The 8,007-nt window shown below is 37.4% G+C and overlaps 1 long non-coding RNA gene across 2 annotated transcripts in view; it reads right to left on the bottom strand.

The window, feature by feature from the left end:
- Positions 1 to 214: 214 nt before the first annotated feature.
- LOC127564779 (uncharacterized) overlaps positions 215 to 8,007 on the bottom strand; it is a 29,856-nt gene continuing 22,063 nt past the window's right edge. For both annotated transcript variants that reach the window (XR_007954355.1, XR_007954354.1), the window contains exon 3: positions 215 to 1,931. This is a non-coding gene — a long non-coding RNA (uncharacterized LOC127564779). The remainder of the gene's footprint in view (positions 1,932 to 8,007) is intronic.

The following is an 8,007-nucleotide window of genomic DNA, read 5'->3' as shown; positions in this document are numbered from 1 at the left end:
GGCTTTAAGAGCCAGGTAAAGGTCTGGAAGGGGCGCGGCCCACTTGTCCAAATTGCTAGCAAACTTCTATTTTAAAAGTTGGTGACATCCTTTCCGGAGATTTGAGAAGATTAAGATTAAGTCCCCAATCTCCCCACTGTACAGTAACCCCAAGAAGGGGACAGGATAGGAGCATTTAAATGGCAGGTTGCCAAGCCACATGGGAGAGGTCCGAACCAGGCCTCGAGTTCTACACTCCCTACTCCATGGAAGAAGGGGGAGGAGAGGCCAGAACGAGGGTGGGGGAGGAAGAGATGCCATCTTACCCAGCGTAGTGCGTCTTGAATGGCGAGGGCTCCTCTGGCGATTCCACGCTGGAACTTGAAGGCAGGGCAGCTCATCTAAGTCCCCAAATCTTACTGGGAGAGCAAAACCTGAAGGGAAGACTGCTTACCCCTGTCCAGGGAGTAGCTGCCGTGGGCAGAGACATTCTCTAAACTCACCCTAATTTAGTGACCTTTCTCCTCGTGGCTACAGCCTGACCATTAGAGACTCCATTGCATTTAACAGTGGAGTGGGAGAAGGGCTCAAACACAGCTCCTCTTATGTTTCTCCGGTTGTCTCCCCAGAACAGAGCAAAGAGAGCGCTGGCCTGGGACCCCCGAAAAGGGTAAGGTCCCCAGAACGGCCACATGACCACTCTTTGGTCTGGGGTGGTGTTAAAGAGACACTTCCTCTCGTGTCTCAACAGTTCCTGCTGGAGAGCAGGACTATCTGGTGGCAGAAAAAAAAGATTAGAAATGCATTGAGATGCAAAGGAAGGGCCTTTCTCTCTCTAAAGGATTTGGACAGAGGGAGTTTCTTCAAGCAAAGCATATTCTCCCTACTACCTTTAGAGATAGAGTGAGACCAAAGAAAGAATGCAGATTCTTCCCGGAAGAATACTGCTTGAACAGCTCAAAACCCAGATTGGTTCTGAGTGTGCCCCAAATGTTGAGGTCTAGCTTTGGGGTACCTAAATGAAATTAGGGTTAAGGTCTAGTGGCAGGTTTGGGGTATTTCAAGCGAAAAGGATCTATGGACTGCGCAACATATTTTCTTTGGAAAGGGGCCACTGGTCAAACCAGACTGGAGTATTTTGATCTTGTCCGCCTGCAGGCTGGGCGGACCAGTGGCCCTTATAAAAAATGGTTCTGAAAACCAAGGCCAGCACGGCCAGGGTACGGCTGTACTTGTAAAGGCTGATTGATACCTTGGTTATTTTTCCCTAATCCTTGTTGGGGGAGAAAACCCTGGCTTAGCATTTGTCTTATGACTACAGAATTGGGGCTGTACATAATAATACCCATTTGTGAGAGAATATCTCTTCCCCATAGGTTAATAGGTAGATTAGGAACAGTGTAAGGGCGGACAGTGCCCGTATTTCCCTCAGCGTCTTCCCAAGTTATCTGAGGACCCGGGGGTAATTGCCGAATCTTGCCGTTGTTAGAGGCTCCTTCAATGACTTCATTAATTAATGCCCAGAGGGGGAAAACATTTACAACATTCGGCCCTTCTTGTTTTAGGTCTCGGCCAACCTTCTGCCATTTCCCGGGGTGTATTTCAGGGCCATTTATAATAAACCAAGGACAGACCTTATCTATGTATATAAAGAATTTTATAAGGTCCTTCTTTTTTACTTTTATGCCTCTTTCCTTAAGATTTCCTTTAAGGTCTTTAAGGAATATTTGTTCTTTAGATAAATGCGATCCCATAGTACCGACAATCGCGAAAACTTACCTCTACCCTTACGGGGGTTCCGTAGAGACCGTGAATTTCTCTTGCGGAATGCTCGGGGGCGATGTCGGGCCGAGGTCCACTTAGAGGCCCACGTTGGGCGCCAGTTGTCCTGTCCGGCAGGACAATAACAGTGGGTCATCGAGTGGAGCCGGGGCCGAAGGGGAGCAAAGGTGCTGTAAGACAATCAGTCTGTAAAGCCTACGGCTTGGGGACAGGATCGGAGAGACAGAGAGGCAACTCAAGATTTAAGATGGTGAATGTCTCTGTTTAATGAATGAAGAGAGTTTAATTAAATAGGATTTCTGAGTGGGGGGTTACAGTGAGAAGAATGTCGGACCATAGGTGTGGCGGAAATCCTAGAGTATACTGTTATCTAGATCTTGGGCGGAGATGACCGATTTCTTGGGACACACATTATCTAATCTTCAGGAATTTAGGGTGTTTGCTAATCTTCTTAGCTCTTTGTTTCCTGCGTCCAAGGACATGGTCTCTGGCATGGCAGTGTTCAAGGACATGGTCTCTGGCACTTTGAGGATTCTGTTGCAAAAAAATCAGAACTTAATAGAAAATTTGGTGTATCTCTATTGGGCTTGTATTCCAAAGAGATCATAAAGGAGGGAAAGGGACCCATATGTGCAAAAATGTTTGAGGCAGCCCTTTTTGTATTCGCAAGAAACTGGAAACTGAGAGCGTACCCATCAGTTGGAGAATGGCTAAGTAAGTTACAATATATGAATGTTACTGAATATTATTGTTCTATAATAAATGTTAGCAGGATGATTTTGGAGAAGCATAGAGAGATTTACAGGAACTGATGCTAAGTGAAGTGAGCAGAACCAGAAGATCATTGTATACTGCAAGAGCAAGATTATATGATGATCAATTCTGATGGACATGGCTCTTTTCAATACTGAGATGATTCAGGCTAGTTCCAATGGTCTTGTGATGAGAACCATTTACACCCAGAGAAAGAATTGTGGAAAATGAATGTGGACCACAACACAGTATTTTCACTCTTTTTTGTTGTTTTCTTTCTTGTTTTTTTTTTCTTTTTGATCTGATTTTTCTTGTGTAGCATGATAATTGTGGAAATATGTATAGAAGAATTGCACATGTTTAACATATATTGTATTGCTTGCTATCTAGGGGAGGAGGTGGGGAGAAGGGAGGGAAAAAATTTGGAACTCAAGATTTTGCAAGGGTGAATGTTCAAAATTATCTATGCATATGTTTTAAAAATGAAAAGCTTTAATAAAAAAAAGAAAATTTAATATAAAAAAGATCTAGGAGAAATATAAGATAAATATCAAAGACCAATTACAAGGGGTTCAATAAAGGTAAGCTACTTTTTATACATGGAAATGTAAACCTTCTGCTTAAAATTGTCATTAATAATTGGGTAGTTTAAAAGAAGACTGGAGGAAAGCTGAATATGATGTGGTGATTCTAATTTTTTTTTAATTTTAATATCTTTTTATTGATAGAACGCATGCCAGGGTAATTTTTTACAGCATTATCCCTTGCACTCACTTCTGTTCTGATTTTTCCCCTCCCTCCCTCCACCCTCTCCCCCATATGGCAAGCAGTCCTTTACATGTTGAATAGATTACAGTATATCCTGGATACAATATATTTGTGCAGAACCGGACAGTTTTCTTGTTGTACAGGGAGAATTGAATTCAGAAGGTATAAATAACCCGGGAAGAAAAACAAAAATGCAAGCAGTTTATATTCATTTCCCAGTGTTCTTTCTCTGGGTGTAGCTGCTTCTGTCCATCTTTGATCAATTAAGGCTCTCTTTATTGAAGAGATCCACTTCCATCAGAATACATCCTCAAATAGTATCGTTGTTGAGGTATATAATGATCTCCTGGTTCTGCTCATTTCACTCAACATCAGTTCATGCAAGTCTCGCCAGTCCTCTCTGTATTCATCCTGCTGGTCATTCCTTACAGAACAATAATATTCCATAACATTCATATACCACAATTTACTCAACCATTCTCCAATTGATGGACATCCTTTCATTTTCCAGCTTCTAGCCACTACAAACAGGGCTGCCACAAACATTTTGGCACATACAGGTCCCTTTCCTTTCTTTAGTATCTCTTTGGGGTATAAGCCCAGTAGAAACACTGCTGGATCAAAGGGTATGCACAGTTTGATAAGTTTTTGAGCATAGTTCCAAATTGCTCTCCAGAATGGCTGGATGTGTTCACAATTCCACCAACAATGTATCAGTGTCCCTGTTTTCCCACATCCCCTCCAACATTCCCCATTATCTTTCCCTGTCATTCTAGCCAATCTGACAGGTGTGTAGTGGTATCTCAGAGTTGTCTTAATTTTCATTTCTCTGATTAATAATGATTTGGAGCATATTTTCATATGTCTATAAATAGTTTCAATTTCTTCGTCTGAGAATTGTCTGTTCATATCCTTTGACCATATATCAATTGGAGAATGGTTTGATTTCTTATAGATTAGAGTTAATTCTCTATATATTTTGGAAATGAGGCCTTTATCAGAACCTTTGATTGTAAAAATGTTTTCCCAGTTTATTGTTTCCCTTCTAATCTTGTTTGCATTTGTTTTGTTTGTACAAAAACTTTTCAATTTGATATAATCAAAATTTTCTATGTTGTGGTCAATAGCTATCTCTAGTTCTTCTTTGGTCATAAATTCCTCCCTCTTCCACAGGTCTGCGAGGTAAACTATCCTATGCTCTTCCAATTTATTTATCATCTCATTCTTTATGCCTAGGTTATGAACCCATTTTGACCTTATTTTGGTGTACGGTGTTAAATGTGGATCAATGCCTAGTTTCTGCCATACTGATTTCCAATTTTCCCAGCAATTTTTGTCAAATAATGCATTCTTATCCCAGAAACTGGTATCTTTGGGTTTGTCAAACACTATATTATTAAAGTTATAATGGCTGTTTTGTCCTTTGAACCTAACCTATTCCATTGATCAACTAGTCTATTTCTTAGCCAATACCAGATGGTTTTAGTAACTGCTGCTTTATAATATAATTTTAGATCTGGTACAGCTAGGCCACCTTCATTTGATTTTTTTTTCATTAATTCCCTTGAAATTCTTGACCTTTTGTTTTTCCATATCAACTTTGTTGTTATTTTTTCTAATTCATCAAAGTAGTTTTTGGGAGTCTGATTGGTATAGCACTAAATAAGTATATTAATTTAGGTAGTATTGTCATCTTTATTATATTTGCTCGCCCAATCCAAGAACATTTAATATTTTTCCAGTTGGTTAGATCAGACTTAATTTGTGTGGAAAGTGTTTTGTAGTTTTGCTCATAAAGTTTCTGATTTTCCCTTGGCAGGGATCTTGGCAGATAGATTCCTAAATATTTTATACAATCAGTAGTTACTTTAAATGGAATTTCTTTTTGTAACTCTAACTGTTGGGTTTTGTTAGTGATATATAAGAATGCTGATGACTTATGTGGGTTTATTTTATATCCTGCAACTTTGCTGAAGGTGTAGATTGTTTCTAATAACTTTTTGGTAGAATCTCTGGGGTTCTCTAAGTATACCATCATATCATCAGCAAAGAGTGATAATTTGGTTTCTTCATTGCCTATTCTTATTCCTTTAATCTCTTTCTCAACTCTTATTGCCAAAGCTAGCATTTCTAATACAATATTGAATAGTAACGGTGATAGTGGGCAACCTTGTTTTACTCCTGATCTTATTGGAAATGGTTGCAGTTTGTGCCCGTTACATATGATGCTTACTGCTAGTTTTAAATAGATGCTACTGATTATTTTAAGGAAAAGTCCATTTATTCCTATACTCTCAAGATTTTTTTAGCAAAAAAAGCTAAATTGCCTAGGAAAAGATGAAAAGAGAAATTGTCTCATACAAATGAGATGTAAGAAGAATTGATACAAAGGAATCAGGTGAGGGTACAGGGATGATTGTTTTGGAACCCCATTCTCATAAGAGAAAATAACACATTTCAAAGCATATAAAAATCTTCTAAATTTATAAAGAAATTAGAGGTTAAGGGAACAGTATAAAAAGGACAAGTAAGATTTAGGAGGCTGGGGGAAGAAGAAAAGGGAATAGAAAAGGATAAAGGGAGAGGATATGGGAGAAATTCTTTAAAAGGGTGTGGAATAAGGAGGTCCTGGTAAGCTGTAAACTAGAGAGGGGAGTAGAGTAAAAAGAGAGGTTGAGGAAAATTGTGAGGAAAAATAGGATGGAGGGAAATACACAAATGGTAATTATAATTTTGAATGTTAATTGGATGAGTTCACTTGTAAAATGGAAATAGCTGAATAGATTAAAATTCAGAATTTGAAATATGCTTCTTACAAGAAACATATTTAAATGAGAGATACAAAGTTAAAATAAAGGGCTGGAGCAGAAGGTATGCCTTAGTCAATGCCAAAACAACAATAACAACAAAAAAAACAGGGATCCGCAATCATGATATCAGACAAATTCAAAGCTAAAATAGATTTAATTAAAAGAGATGTATAGGGAAATCACATTATGATAAAAGGTGCCATAATGAAGCAATAACTAGACAAATCTAACAAAACATAAATAAGAAAGTTATAGATCTGAGTAGAATTTTAGGTAAGCTAAATATGATAAATATCTGCAGAGAATTGAATGAAAATAGAAAGGAATACACTTTTTTTCTCATGGTACCTTTACAAAGATTAATCATTTATTGAGGCACAAAAATTTTATAGTTAAGAGCAGAAAAGCGGAATCCTTCCCAGGCCACAATGCAATAAAAATTATATTTAATACTATGAAAACATGAGGAAAAAAACTGATTAGAAACTAAACAACTTAATCTTTTTTTAAATAATTTTTTTATTATAACTTTTTATTGACAGAACATATGCCTGGGTAATTTTTTATAACATTATCCCTTCCACTCACTTCTGTTCCAACTTTTTCCCTTCCCACCTTTTACTCCTTCCCCTAGATGTCAAGCAGTCTTATACATGTTAAATATATTATAGTATATCCTAGATGTGTGCAGAACCAAATAGTTCTCTTGTTGCACAGGGAGAATTGGATTCAGAAGGTAAAAAATAATAACTTAATCTTAAAGAATATATGGGTTACAAAAGATAAATGATCAAAAGTTACGAATAGACAATTTTCAGATGAAGAAATTAAAGCCATTTATACTCATTGAAAAAAAAAAAGATCTAAATCACTATTGGAGAAATGCAAATTAAGACAACTCTAAGGTCACACCTATCACACCTATCAGATTGATTAAGATCAGAGGAAAAGATAATAATAAATGTTGGAAGGGATGTGGGAAAACTAGGACACTGTGTAATGTTGATGGAGTTGTGACATGACCCAGTCATTCTGGAAAATAATTTGGAACTATGTGCATGCCCTTTGATCCAGCAATGTCATTACTGGGTCTCTATACTAAAGAGATCACAAAAGAGTAGGGAAAAACATACATGGACAAAAATGTAGCAGCCCTTTTTTGTGGTGGCAAGAAATTGGAAATCAAGTGGATGCTCATCCATTAGGGTATGGTTGAATAAGTTACGGTATATGAATGAAATGGAATATTATTGTTGTATCAGAAATGGTGAGCAGGCTGATTTCACAAAAGCCTGGAAAGACTTACATGAACTGATGTTGAGGGAAGTAAGGAGAATCAGGAGAATTTTGTACATAGTAACAACAAGATTATATGATGATTTTTTTATTATACTAAGTTTATTTATTTTTAATGCACATTGCTTTATGAATCATGCTGGAAGAGCAAAATCAGAAAAACAGGGAAAAAACCATAGGAGAGAGAGAAAAAAAAAAAAACAGAGAAAAGAAGTAAACATATCATGTGTTGATTTATATTCAGTGTCCTTAGACCTTTTTCTGTATACTGATGGCATTTTCTGTCCAAAGTCTATTGAGATTGCTTTGGATCATTGAACCACTGAGAAGAACCAAGTTTTTCATAGTTGATCATTGCATATTCTTGCTGTTATTGTGTACAATGTATTCCTGGTTTTGCTTGTTTTATTCAGCATCAGTTCATGTAAATCTTCCCATGCCTTTCTATAATCAGCTTGTTCATTTTTTATAGAGCAATAATATTTCATTACCTTTATGTACCATAGCTTGTTCAGCCATTTCTCAATTGATGGGTATCCACTCCATTTCCAATTTTTTGCTACCACAAAAAGAGCTACTACAAACATTTTTTTTTTTTTTTTTTTGCACATGAGTCCTT

The sequence above is a fragment of the Antechinus flavipes genome, chromosome 5 (genome assembly GCF_016432865.1).
Source record: "Antechinus flavipes isolate AdamAnt ecotype Samford, QLD, Australia chromosome 5, AdamAnt_v2, whole genome shotgun sequence".
Lineage (NCBI taxonomy): Eukaryota > Metazoa > Chordata > Mammalia > Dasyuromorphia > Dasyuridae > Antechinus > Antechinus flavipes.
The sequence above is the reverse complement of the archived record's forward strand: the minus strand, read 5'-3'. Positions and strand labels throughout refer to the sequence as shown.